Source organism: Mixophyes fleayi, chromosome 2, assembly GCF_038048845.1.
Source record: "Mixophyes fleayi isolate aMixFle1 chromosome 2, aMixFle1.hap1, whole genome shotgun sequence".
NCBI classification, from domain to species: Eukaryota; Metazoa; Chordata; class Amphibia; order Anura; family Limnodynastidae; genus Mixophyes; species Mixophyes fleayi.
The window spans coordinates 368,484,780-368,499,756 of NC_134403.1; the positions used below are offsets into that span (position 1 = coordinate 368,484,780).

The 14,977-nt window shown below is 42.2% G+C and overlaps 1 long non-coding RNA gene across 1 annotated transcript; it reads right to left on the reverse strand.

The window, feature by feature from the left end:
* Positions 1-354: 354 nt before the first annotated feature.
* Positions 355-14,483, reverse strand: LOC142140538 (uncharacterized). The gene is made up of 8 exons (XR_012688537.1): positions 14,444-14,483; positions 4,140-4,314; positions 3,636-3,702; positions 2,608-2,674; positions 2,415-2,490; positions 977-1,151; positions 710-776; positions 355-591 (listed from the first exon to the last, which is right to left on the reverse strand). It is a non-coding gene; the product is annotated as an uncharacterized LOC142140538 (long non-coding RNA).
* Positions 14,484-14,977: the final 494 nt, after the last annotated feature.

The window sequence follows — 14,977 nt, forward strand, 5'->3', positions numbered from 1 at the left end:
AACGGTGTGGTGTCCCTATAAAGGAGAGAATCCAAACTTCCGACTACCGAGGACACTGGAAAAGCCTGAAATACACACACAGGACTAAAAGGGCAAATTTTGCTACTATAATGCACACCCTGGGCCTGAGTCATTAAGGCAAAAAAGGAGCAACTGTTCTCTGGGACAAACCATGTTTCAATGCAAGGGGTGCAAATTAGTTTAGTATTTTGCACATAAGTTAAATACTGCCTATTTTTTTCTAACACACAAATACTTTTTTATTACACTGAAATTTAATGTTGACCTAGGACAGGCCCTACCCCAACTATAAATATGTCCCCACATATTAAATTTACCCCCCCCTCCCTCCAATGTAACATGGTTTTGCCCATGTGTAAAGGATACTCCTTTTTTATACTTTGCTCTCCTTAATGAATCAGGCCCCCTGTATTTATGTGCACTGTATTGTTAATGCTAGAGATTTTAGGGGTTATAAAAGATTTTGTGGACCATAGAAGGCAAATGACTGAACACAGTAACTTATCTTTACGACATCAGCGTGGTCAGGGGAATCCATGTGATGGTCTCCTACCTGGGGCATCCGGAACTCTAGAAGGTAATTATATATATGGGATTATAAACACTGTATTGCTAATAATAGAAATATTAGACGTAATGAATGATTTTGTTCAACACACAAGGCAGATGCCTGAACACACTAACTTACCTTTACAACATCAGCGTGGTCAGGGGAAAATCCATGTGATGGTCTTATTCCTGGGGCATCCGGCAATCTAGGAGTTACATGGATATATGAGAATATCTACCATGTACTGTTAATGATATATGTAATATATTTACGTATTTATTATATAGATTTTTCAATTTAGGAATGAGTCTACAGTTACAGAAGACCATCAATCATCCACCTTTTTAATTAAAAATGTGTTTAATCTTGGTTCACCCAACACAAAAGGTCAGTCAATCTCAATACCTTCAGAAACGTCCCAGTTTTCCGTTAGTGGGAACTGACTCTTTGCAGATCTCTTTGCCGGCCGCTACTGACACACCACAGATCTCTTTGCCGTTAGAACGACCCTCTGTAGCTCACTTTGCCAGGGGATCCGACCCTCTGCAAATCACTTTGCCAGAACCCATCCGATGTAGATCTAAACAATGAGAGTTTTCCCGATTATACCAACTATTTCTCTGATTGTATTACTTCATTTTATGAGTTATCTTACATTTTAACCATTATCCATTTAGTCTTTTTTCATTCAAAAACAAGACAATCCTTCCCAGAGGCAAAACTTGATGATACAAGGCAGATGACTGAACACACTAACTTACTAATTTATTAACGATATCAGCGTGGTCAGTGGAAAATCCATACAACGATCTTCTACCTGGGGCATCCGATAATCTAGGAGTTAAATCGATATATGAGGATATCTACCATGTATTGTTAATGATACAGGAAATGTATATACATATTAATGATAAAGATTTTAAAAGTAAGGAAACAGTCTATTGACCATATAAGGGAAATGGCTGCAGGCCAGGTGATTGTATACAGGTCACAGGAGTCCAAGGTGGCTTCTAATATCCACAATAATTCTTCCTTAAACTATACAAATTTAATCATGGAAAAGAGTTACACTCAGTGTCACATTGACAGCCGCTCCTACACTGATCGACAAACAAACTGACACTAACGGAGATAAATACTGAGAGACCAACACAGAGACACTGACAAAGACCGACTGATACAGTTACAGAAGATCTTCAATCATCCAACTTCTTAATTTTATAGTTTAGTTAATCCTTATTCATCGAAAAAAAAAAGGTCAGTCAATGTCAATACCTTCAGAAACGTCCAAGATTTCCGTTAGTGGGAACTGACTCTTTGCAGATCTCTTTGCCGGCCGCTACTGACACACCACAGATCTCTTTGCCGTTAAAACGACCCTCTGTAGCTCACTTTGCCAGGGGATCCGACCCTCTGTAAATCACTTTGCCAGAACCCATCAGATGTCGATCTAAACAATGAGAGTATTCCGGTTACACCAACTATTTCTCTGATTGTATTACTTCATTTTATGAGTTATCTTACATTTTAACAATTATCCATTTAGTCTTTTTTCATTCAAAAACAAGATAATCCTTCCAGAGGCAAAACTTATTTTGTCTTGTTTTTCCCTCCTTAGTGTTACTACCTTTTCACCATACAATACCCACGTTATGCAGGTTGCAGTATATACTGTCATTTTTTTAATACTCAATTTTCCATCTATACGGCTTCATTAGCTCTCCTGTCTCTCTCTTTCTCTATTTCTCTAGATTACTTATAGTACAGAATTATGGACTATGTAGAGATTTAATATGAGATTGTGACAAACAGTTTTGGAGTGAAATAGCACAGACTGCCTTACCTTGGTCGACGCTTCTCAGTGTTGTCTATATGATGAAAATCCATACAACGATCTCCTACCTGGGGCATCTGGCACTCTAGAAGGTAATTTATATATGGGATTATGTACAATGTATTGTTAAAAATAGAGATATTAGAAGTTCGGAAATATTTACTTGATCACACAAGGCAGATGCCTGAACACACTAACTTACCTTTACAACATCAGCGTGGTCAGGGGAAAATCCATACGACGATCTTCTTCCAGGGGCATCCGGCAATCTAGGAGTTACATGGATATATGAGGATATCTACCATGTATTGTTAATGATACAGGTAATGTATATACATATTTATGATATAGATTTTACAAGTTAGGAAACAGTCTACAGTTACAGAAGACCATCAATCATCCACCTTCTTAATTAAAAATGTGTTTAATCTTGGTTCACCCAACACAAAAGGTCAGTCAATCTCAATACCTTCAGAAGCGTCCCAGATTTCCGTTAGTGGGAACTGACTCTTTGCAGATCTCTTTGCCGGTCGCTACTGACACACCACAGATCTCTTTGCCGTTAAATCGACCCTCTGTAGCTCACTTTGCCAGCGGATCCGACCCTCTGCAAATCACTTTGCCAGAACCCATCGGATGTAGATCTAAACAATGAGAGTTTTCCGGTTACACTATTTCTCTGATTGTATTACTTCATTTTATAAGTTATCTTATATTTTAACAATGATCCATTTAGTCTTTTTTCATTCAAAAATAAGACAATCCTTCTCAGAGGCAAAACTTATTATGTCCTGGTTTTTTCCTCCCTAGTGTTACCACCTTTTCACCATACAATACCCACATTATGCAGGTTACAGTAGATAATGTAATTTATTTAATACTCAATTTTCCATCTATATGACTTCATAGCTCTCCTGTCTCTCTCTTTCTCTAATTCTCTGGATTACCTATAGTACAGAATTATGGACTATGTAGAGATTTAATATGAGATTGTGGAAAACAGTTTTGGAGTTAAATAGCAGAAACTCCCTTACCTTGGTCGACGCTTCCCAGTGTTGTCTATATGATGAAAATCCTTACAACGATCTCCTACCTGGGGCATCCTGCGCTCTAGAAGGTAATTATATATATATGGGATTATGTACACTGTATTGTTAAAAATAGAGATAGTAGAAGTTATGAAATATTTCCGTGATCATACAAGGCAGATGCCTGAACACACTAACTTACCTTTACGACATCAGCGTGGTCAGGGGAAAATCCATACGACGATCTTCTTCCTGGGGCATCCGGCAATCTAGGAATTAAATCGATATATGAGGATATCTACCATGTATTGTTAATGATTCAGGCAATGTATATACATATTAATGATAAAGATTTTAAAAGTTAGGAAACAGTCTGTTGACCATATAAGGGAAATGGCTGCAGGCCGTGATTGTATACAGGTCACAGGAGTCCAAGGTGACTTCTAATATCCACAATAATTTAAGTTATTGCTAAAACTATACAAATTTAATCATGGAAAAGAGTTACACTCAGTGTCACATTGACAGCCACTCCTACACTGATCGACAAATAATCTGACACTAACGGAGATAAATACTGAGAGACCAACACACTGACAAAGACCGACTGATACAGTTACAGAAGATCTTCAATCATCCAACTTCTTAATTTTATAGTTTAGTTAATCTTTATTTATCGAAAAAAAAGATCAGCCATTCTCAATACCTTCAGAAACGCCCCAGATTTCCGTTGGTGGGAACTGACTCTTTGCAGATCTCTTTGCCGGCCGCTACTGACACACCACAGATCTCTTTGCCGTTAGAACGACCCTCTGTAGCTCACTTTGCCAGGGGATCCGACCCTCTGCAAATCACTTTGCCAGGACCCATCAGATGTCGATCTAAACAATAAGAGTTTTCCGGTTACACCAACTATTTCTCTGATTGTATTACTTCATTTTATGAGTTATCTTAGATTTTAACCATTATCCATTCAGTCTTTTTTCATTCAAAAATAAGACAATCCTTCCCAGAGGCAAAACTTATTATGTCCTGGTTTTACCTCCCTAGTGTTACTACCTTTTCACCATACAAAACCCACATTATGCAGGTTACAGTAGATACTGTCATTTTTTAATACTCAATGTTTCATCTATATGACTTCATTACCTCTCTCTCTTTCTCTATTTCTCTTTCTCTTTCTATTTTTCTTTCTCTATTTCAGCGTTCCGCGTGGGAGCACCGCAAAGGCATTAATATCACTGGAGGAGGGACATTTTATCACTCATTCAGTCTTTAAGGCCCCCTGTAGCCATTGGCACCCTAGGCAGAGCAGGAAGCCTTGTGGGGTCACAGTGCTCCACATCAGTACACAGGAGTCACTGCAATGATTTGGGGCAGCCTGTGCAGAGCGCTGGGGACATCATCAGTGGGAGAGGTAGTGGGGGTCATATATGCCAATAACAGGGGGGGTCACGGGTAACAAGGGATGGGGGGCAGGCCTCTTATGGCCCTATGCTTACCACACAGGTGCTTCTCTGAGCGAGCACTCACGCTCACACTGATCTCACAAGCCAGCACTCTCTCACACTTTAACCCGTGCTCATAGAAAGGTGGTCAGTAGCCCTCACAACATGGTCCCTCTGCCCTCTGGATGCCACACTGTAGTTGCTCTCGCTGTTGAACCTTGCTCTCCCATGTTATGTCACAGCCTTATTGCTGCAATGGGGGCTTAGCTGATAAATAGGCCCTTACGTTTCTAAATGCCCGTTGTCTTCACATGCTGAGCACATTTACCTCTAACTAACTTTAACTAATTCACATGAAGTTATTTCCCTTTTCCATCTCTCCTCACAGACCCCTTTAGTAGTAAATGCCCCCTCTACCTGCCCCCTGCACTTTACACTCTACACTTTTCTCTGTTACCCTCTCACATGTACAGTTACCCTGTATCCTCCTCTTCCATGACCCAAATCCCTGCTCCTGCAGCCACTTCTACATTCCTAAATGATTCATCCTTCTTGTACTTCTCCCAATTATTTGTCCTTCTACCCAAAGTACCTGTTTTCCTCCTTCATCAAATCCTTCTCTTTATAACGTGACCTTTCTTCTCCTTCTTACTGATAGTACTTACTGAGCTGTCAGCGGACAGGTAACTGGGAACTGCAGTCAGCTGACTGTAGATAGAATGTTATGGGGGTAACACTGTGATGTCACTGGAGAGCTCTGTGATGTCACACATAGTAACCATAGCAACACTGCCAAGTTACAGCTGTCACTCAGCAAAACAAAACTGTAGAAAACATAAGTAAAGGGAAATATAATAATAAGAAAATAATAATTATTATTATTTCTTTAGGGCCTTTCTCACAATAGGACTCAAAGCACGTTACATTGTTGCAGATGACGTGGCATGCATCTGGGGCATTCTAGGCTGCTAATATATGGAATAGAAATAGAAATATCTATGTTATATTATATATGGAGGTAATATGTTATTTTCTCCACACATTCAAAATTTTTAAGAGCTGAAATAAAAAGATTTTTTTAATGATATATGTGAGATCATTTTATTTGTTAGATAACTAACATCATGTGGTGGGTAAAAAGGTCTATTTGTCCATAGGAAACGTACAGTGTATAGTGGATATAATACAATATTAATCAATGACACCTTAGATGATTAAATAAATGAATCAATGTTGTGATTTAATAAATAAACCCTGATATCTATGTAAATATGTTGCAATGTGCATAATGACTTCAAGTTAGACTATATTTTATCCCGTGATACAAATCCAGATAGGTAACAGTTATAGAACTGTCCTCAAACCTGTACAATCCCTGTCAGTAATGTGATACAGACCCAGACAGATACTACTCTTGTAGTACAAGAAGTCGCCGTATGTACCAGATGCACAAACACTAAATGTAGCTGCAGCAATAATAACAGAGCTGCTGCACTTACTGCAAGTGTCATTGTTGGACTCTGGGAAGTCTGACGCAGACATCTAGGGCCTCATTCATTAAGGAGCATAACTGGCGTTTATTGTGTATGTTACGTACAATTACTCTGCGCTCACCCAGAATCGGAGCATACGTCACAGCTTCCAATTCATCTTCGAGCCCAAAGGACACTTACTACAGCCTATGATTTCTGGGACAGAACAGAGTGGGGAAGGGGTGTATGGGTTTCCAGTTGCCCGGAAACCCTCCCTTCTGGTGATTGTTAATGTGGTCCCTTCAACAGAACCAGCCACCTTAAGCTAGGTACACACTACAGAAATTTCAACCAACTTTTTATGCAGAGCGATTTTACATGCGATCGATGGTCCGATCGCTCAGTCCATGGACTGCCTACACACTAGCCTTGTTTAGGACAATAAAGGGAAGAGCAGACGTCCCTTTAGCGACTTTTTACAGCCATGTTGTTGTGAGCAATGACTGTAATTTCGTACTCACTGTTGTGGATCGGTCGGAAGTTTATACACACTACACGGCGGAAACGAGATTGGAACGAAAATATTAAACAGTACGACCAATCAAATGAGGCGATAATCGTCCATTTGGGCAGACTTTCGACCATCGTGTCACTACACACACTGACCCGACTTTTGAACGAGCGGTCGTATGTCGGCTGATTGAGCCGATTATTGGACGTAAACTGTGTAGTGTCTACCCAGCTTTACTGAACATGGCCGCGGATCTTACAGATCCATTCCCACTTTGTGTGAGAGGGTTTCTATAAAACAGTTGCCTGGGACTCACTTTGTGAGACACGAACCTGGGGCAAGGGTTTCCTGTTGGCAAAAAAACACTTCCACACACAATGGGATCATGTTCCCTCCCTCTCCTCCAATCACCTGTGCACTGCGCTCCTTCCATCTGCAGCGAGTCCTCCGCGCAGCCTCTGCAGGTCATCTCCTGACTAACAGACCATGCAAGAGATTGATTGAGCAAATGGAATGCTCAGAATGGGAGCAGAACTGGCAGAGGAAACCTTAATCGTGTAACTCATAAGAGAGGTAAGCCAGGGTGCAATTAGTGAGGAGGGGGGGGGGGGGGGCAGCCGTTATGAATACACTAGACCACCAATAGACTGTCCATTATAGCAATGTGTCTGTATGGGGTTTTTGTGCATGATAAATTCTGCTTATTGTTGTAGGTAATAATGGAGGGTTGTTGTGAAGATTTTTTTTATTTATTTATGCAATAGTTGTTCAAGGAAATAGATATAGTGTAGACACTTAATAGAAGTTGGCGATTGATTTGCATGAACAAGTGTGAAAGGGGGACAGGGTATTACTCAGAGTATCAGCAGGTCGGTATAGGCCATGATGGTGTTTGTGCCACAGTCCATTTAGGTGGAAGAAATGTGACCACACCCCCTATGACCGTACGGTGGCGCACAAACTGTGCCCTAAGCATTCCTGGAGGGGGCCAAAAAGTTGCTGTACAGAAGTCCGAAATTCATCTTGGTGGCTCTGAGTGTGTCCACCTTCCACTGTTGTAATCATGTTGTGTCCAGTGGTGGGAGATAATGAAATCCTATACAGGGGCTGGCAGACTGTAGCCCGGGGGGCAAGCACCTAGCATTGGCCCATAAGTAGCGGCCCATCCTTAAAGGGTGGATTTTGATACAATATATATTTATCAATATAAAAAGAGGCTATTTTAGTTAACCCAGCGATATCATATTATTATAAATGATAAATCTTAAATAATGAAAACAAATAATGAAACAAAAAAAAACCTCTCTTTATATTACATTTTATTTTATATGTTCTTTCTCCCTACAGCCCTTTTTTTTAACATACCTGGCTGATTATAATGGAGTATAAATCATATTTTAGTAATAGATTACATAATAATGTTCAATTACATTACTGAACACAGGGGCTGATTTATCAAAACAAAAAGCCCTTTTTTTTGCCAGCAAAAGGGCTTGTCTTTGCTTTGCACTATATACTGATAGGGTTATTTTTTGTTTTATGGTTAACCTAAAACAAATAATATGAGGGGTGCTACTGGGAGGAGTAGCAGTGCACTAGGTATCAATCTGACACCCTGGTCCAGAGCTGGATTAAGGCTCTGGGGGTCCCGGGGCACTTTAGATAGGGGGAGCTCCTATAATGTAACATGGTTATAATTTTAGACAAATACACAGGCAATACTGTGTGTACTACTATTAGATGCACACAGCTCTGCCTTCACGAGCAGTACAGTGTGAAGCGGGACATACCTCCCAACTGTCCTTGTAGTCGGCCCAAATCCTGACTAAGCGAGACACTCACCCAAAATCGAGACTGCCCCACCAGATTCAGGACAGTTGTCAGACTGTCCTGCTGTCTCCTATCTGTTCTTGTCACTTTCACCACCTGTGGCTTCTGTTTTCTTTAGATCAGTTGCTGTTTGTCTCGGTCCTGGAATGCTGGGGGCCCTATTTGGCAAAAAAAGTGTACATGAAATTTAGAAAAACTCCAACCAGCCCCGACATTACATCAATATAGCACCCACTTTTTACAATTAGACCTCCCTCCAGCCCCACAATTAAAATAATAATATTGATAGATAATTTCCCTTCAACTAGCCTGACATTAAATTAATAACATACACATTTAATAAACAAACCTATTTTCCTCCCTCCAAACAGCCCCAGCAATAAATTATATAGCACTTACATTTAATAAACATAACCATTTCCCACAACCATCCCAGGCTTTAAATAATTAATATTCACATTTAATAAATAGACCTACTTTTCTCCAAACAGCCCCATGATTAATTAATAGCTTCCAACCCCTCCAGCATTAGATTAAAGGTCCAATCACCCCATATTAATTTCATAGTCCTCACTATTAAATTAAATTGCCCCACCATCACCCCACAAATAAAGTAGCACCCAATAATTATCCCCTGCCTGCACTCCACTATTAAATTAATAAACTGCCTCCCACATTATATTAAGACCCCCATCCCTCACACATATATTATATATACTGGCCCCCTCACACACACACAATATGTTGCCCCCCTCACAAAGTACTGACCCACATACACTATAGTGACAAACACTATACTGACACACACAATATACCACCCCCGCACTTACCTGGTTCCATCCGCGCTGCGCGTTTTGCAGTCTTCACACATGGGACGGCACCTGTCACATGGTGCGCGTCCCATGTGACAGCAAGAGGAGGCGGCCACACATAGTGTAAGGGAGAGAGGGGGACGGACCGCAGTCAATGGGTGAAGGTCCCGGAGGAGGGACCAGCCACCAATAGAGACTAGGGAGGGACCGGCCCAAAATAGTCTTATTTGGTCCGGCCCAGCCCGCCCCTGATCCTATGTATACATTTTCTTATTCTATACTGTAAAATCTTACATGGATTTGTATCTTGCATGAATACAATCACAAAGTATTTAAATATAGGAATTTTAATATTTTAAATAAATAGAACTAAAATTATCAGGCAAATATTTTTTTCACACCCAACTGTATTGCCCACAAAAACTCACTTTGCAAAGACATGAAAAATGTATTGTGAGGCTGGGGGCTAATCATTTAATAGTGGGTGGGATATATAAATATATTGGTGGTGTGATGGAACTATTAATTTAATGTCAGGGCGTGTTGGGGGGAAATAGGTCTATTTATTAAATGTGAATTCTAATAATTTCATTTTGGCCAAGTTGGGGGAAAATAGATCAATTAATGTTATATCATGACTGGTTGCAGGTAGAGAGACATAAAACATGGGAGCATTTGATTTAATGTTGGAGCTGGTTAGGGGGAAGGAGGCCCAGAGAGTTCACTCATTACTAGACTGTCCATATCTCATGTTTCTTTGCTTTTTCCAAACAGGACCCCAACAATCCAGGATCCAGACAAGCGGCAACTGAGCTCAAGAAACAAGAAGGAACAGGTAGTGAACTATGGAAGAACATGTAGGAGAGAGCAGGACAGTCCACCAACTCTCCTGACTTTGGGGTCACAAGGACAGTCGATAGGTATGTTTTGCTTCAAAGGGGAGCTTTGTTCACCTAATAGTATTACATGCAGCATTGCCCCTGTAATTTCAGGTAGATGGGAAAGGGTTGGAAAGAAGCCTAGAACTGGCTAAAATGATAGCCACTCCCCTTTTGTGATGACCACGCCCTCTCTGGTCGTGATACATGGTAACCTCCCCTCTAGAACTCTGCATTTGCCCCTCACAGTAAGGGAGAGAACAGGAGGTGCAGAGAGAATGGGGTTCTGGGAGAACGAGGGAGCAGAGAGAATGGGATTCTGGGAGAACGAGGGAGCAGAGAGAATGGGGTTCTGGGAGAACGAGGGAGCAGAGAGAATGGGGTTCTGGGAGAACGAGGGAGCAGAGACATTGGGGTTCTGGGAGAACAAGGAGCAGAGAGAATGGGGTTATGGGAGAACGAGGGAGCAGAGACATTGGGGGCGCTGGATAGATCTGGGAGGGGATGTAGGAACAGCTCTGCTGGCAGAATGCAGGGTAGGGGTAATATTGTTCCCCTCTCTCTCCAATCCTCTCCTCTCCTTTCCTCCCCTCTCCTCACACTTCAGAGACTGAAGCAATCTGGTGGGGAAAGAACAAATCCACCATCATATGTGGAGGGCAGATAAGTATTTTTGGAAGAGTATTAATATTATGTGGGTGCTGATGGGGGCATTAATGTTATTTGGGGGTTGTATTAATGTGTGGTTGGTTTCTATTAAAGCAGTGTGGTGTCTCTATTAAATGGGGGGGGGGGGGGGGGGGCTAATAAATAAATTCCAGGGCTCGCAGGGACATGTGAATGCTATTATCTTAATATTGGGGCTGGTTGGGGAAAATAGATCTATATATTAAATGATAAAACTACTAATATTTGATATCAGAGCTGGTTGTGATGGGGGTAGGGGATAGGTTTGTCTATCTAATGGTAGTGCTAACAAATGAACTTTGGGGCTGCTGGTGGTGATATAGTTATATTTTTTAAAACTAATATTTAATGTTAGGGCAGGTTGGGGAGAAATAGGTCTATTTATTAAATGTGGGTACTACTGATTTAATGTCGGGGCTGGTAGCAGGGAGGAAGGCCTATTTATTAAATGTGGGTGCTATTGATTTAACGTTGGGTTGGTTTGGAGAATTAGGCCTAGAGGGTCACTCATTACTAGACTGTCCATATGTAACTCTCCCTTTTCCCAAGCAGGGAACATCCCAGGGTTTAGACAGCTGATACTGAGTATAAGAGATCGGCAGCAGCTGGAAGGGAGAGTTACAAGAACAGATAGGACAGTCTAACAGCTGTACTGATTCTGGGTGACGTTCCCGGTTAGTCTGGACTTTGTCCCCACTGACAGATGGGCAGTGTGTCCTGCTTCACACTACTGTGCTCGTGAAAGGAGAACTGTGTGTACCTAACAGTAGTGCACGCAGCATTGTCCGTGTACTTATAATGGATGGGAGGGGGTTGGAGAGCAGTCTCTCACTAGTTAAAGTGATAGCCAATGATGTTTGGTCATGGAGTGAAAACCCACCACTAGAAATCCTGCTTTTGCCTCAGCACTGCCCCATTTCAACCCGTCATGTGTCCCATGTGTTATGTTGGAAGGAAACAAGATTCACTGCCCCAGTCACCTGAGTGATTCTTCTTGCTTTCTGACACCATACCAAAGGTAAGTATAATCACTACGGTGAAATGACTGGGGTCATTAGATTAACCCCCCTCCCCTCGTGGCTGGCCACACCCCTTCCGGCTTTGCGACGTTGCACACACGATTTCATGGGCCCCTATCATTACATTCTCCTAGTGGGCCCTTCATGCCCCAGTCTGACGCTGTCACTTCCGTTTTAAAGCACAACACCACAGTACTCATGAAGCAATGCTTTATATGTAAACAGTAATGGCATCATAAGCATAAAACAGAATAGGGTAGAATAGAGGCTTTGGCAAAGCGGAACTCCCCCATCTATCAATTAACTTATAGATAATGGTAATAAAAAGAATTAAATAGAACCGACTGATAATTTAATAAATTCCGCTTTGGCAATGCCCCTTCCCAGTAAACAACCAATCCTCACATGAAGAAAAACACATTGCGATTTTTAACCCTATGTGTGCATCCATAGGTAGTGCATAAAATATGATGGAACAATATTTCATATACATAAATAAAATCAAGATCTAACACACAGGATAAAAGATAATGTGGTAACTATACCAGGTGTAATCGCATCTGGAAATCCATAACGGTAAGTATCAAAAAATACTCATAAATAACAAAAATCAAACATGCAATTCTTACACCTAGTAGGTATCACAACATCCTCAAAAAGGATGTGTTTTACACATTGAATTTACATATGGTTTGTTGTTTGTGTACATTTGTAATGTGATTGATCATGTGATCATAAATGACTATAAAAGGATAGGATTGGAGAGGCGACACACTACCTTGAGAAAGATCCACATTAGAGGATCGAAACGCGTTGAGGATCAGTGTTGCACTTTTCTACAAGGACACCCATTTGGACGATATTTCCATCTTTGAGGACTTATAGCACTTCATTCCGCGGTTTTCATATTTGATGCGCTATTTGCCTTCTACGTTCCGGTAGGAGTACCAGTGTACTGTGATTTTATTTCATTAAAGTGTTCTCATACCTACCTTAGATCCGCTTGTCTTCTATTACATGATGGTTTTGCTGTGACATCGAGAAGTGGCAGAGTTTATTGGATGCGTTGATGTTAAAGAAACCAGTCTGTAAGTAGGGCCCCTTAAGGGGGAACCCTTACCCTGTGGAGTGGTTATAGTTTGGACACTTTTTTGAATATACAGCTTGTTGGTGGAAGTATTCTGGGATAACATAGGTTACTATCCTTTGAACTGGATGGTTCTATATCAGTGGTTCCTAAACTTTCTCATTTCGAGACACCCTTAGGGTCACCATAATTTTTCCAAGGCACCCCTATGCCAAAATAATTACCGGGTAGTCCCGTTTTTTAAGTAGTTGGGTCAAAATGACGTAAGATGTATTTAGACCCCTTCACCATCACATTGTGCCACTTCACCATATCACTCTGTATCCCCTTCTTTGCCAGCTCACTCTGTGTCCCCCCTCTTTGCCAGCTCTCTCTGTGTCCCCCCTCTTTGCCAGCTCACTCTGTGTGTCCCCCTCTTTGCCAGCTCACTCTGTGTCCCCTTCCCCTCCTTCAACGTCTCTCTCTCTCTCTCTGTCCCCCTCCGCTCCTTCATCGTCGCTCTCTGTGTCTCCCTCCCCTTCTAAAGCGTCTCTCTCTCCCCCTCCGCTCCTTCAGCGTCTCTCTCTCTGTGTCCCCCTCCCCCCTTCAGCGTCTCTCTCTCTCTGTGTCCCCCTCCCCTCCTTCAGCGTCTCTCTCTCTGTGTCCCCCTCCCCCCTTCAGCGGCTCTCTCTCTCTCTCTGTCCCCCTCCCCTCCTTCAGCGTCTCTTTCTGTGTCCCCCTCCCCTCCTTCAGCATCTCTCTCTCTCTGTGTCCCCCCTCCCCTCCTTCAGAATCTCTCTCTCTGTGTCCCCCTACCCTCCTTCAGCGTCTCTCTCTCTGTGTCCCCCTCTGCTTATTCAGCGTCTCTCTCTCTCTGTCCCCCTTTCCCCCTTCAGCGTCTCTCTCTCTGTCCCCCTCCCCTCCTTCAGCATCTCTCTCTGTCCCCCTCCCCTCCTTCAGCGTCTCTTTTTCTGTGTCCCCCTCCCCTCCTTCAGCGTCTCTCTCTCTCTGTGTCCCCCTCCCCTCCTTCAGCGTCTCTCTCTCTGCCCCCCTCCCCTCCTTCAGCGTCTCTCTCTCTCTGTCCCCCTCCCCTCCTTCAGCGTCTCTCTCTGTGTCTCCCTCCCCTCCTTCAGCGTCTCTCTCTCTGCCCCCCTCCCCTCCTTCAGTGTCTCTCTCTCTCTCTCTCTGTCCCCCTCCCCTCCTTCAGCGTCAGTCTCTGTGTCCTCCTCCCCTTCAGCGTCTCTCTCTCTCTCTGTGCCCCCCTTCACTCTCCATTCCTTTACTTACCTTATTCCTCATTTTCTGCTGTCTTCTTTTCTGATGCTCCTCACTGACATTGTTGGACGTGATGACGTCACGCCCGGCAGTCAGTGAGAACAGTGAGGAGGATCCGATGCTGGATTGGTAAGTTCTTTTTTTTTTTTTCCAGAGGGCGATCGCGGCATCCCTGTGACAGCGCCGGGGCACCCCAGGGAGCCGCGGCGCACACTTTGGGAACTGCTGTTCTATATAATCTATCTTCTCCCTACTAAGATTTTAATGTACAATATTGCTTTATTATCCTTGTTATCTTTCACATGATATCATTATGAATCAAGAGAAGAATCTACGTGTGTCAACATTCTTGATCTTAAGTATTCTTTATTTATATATATATTTTTTAGAACATCTTTTGTGCTGTGATTTACATATTTATTGTAGTGTAACCTCAGCGCAGAAATAATTTTCTCCTTCTTTTACTGTATTTTACTTTCTTTTGGGATTTGGGTGTTTAGTCCTTAGCTAATTATATCTGCAGCAGCTGTGAAGCGCTGTAAGGAA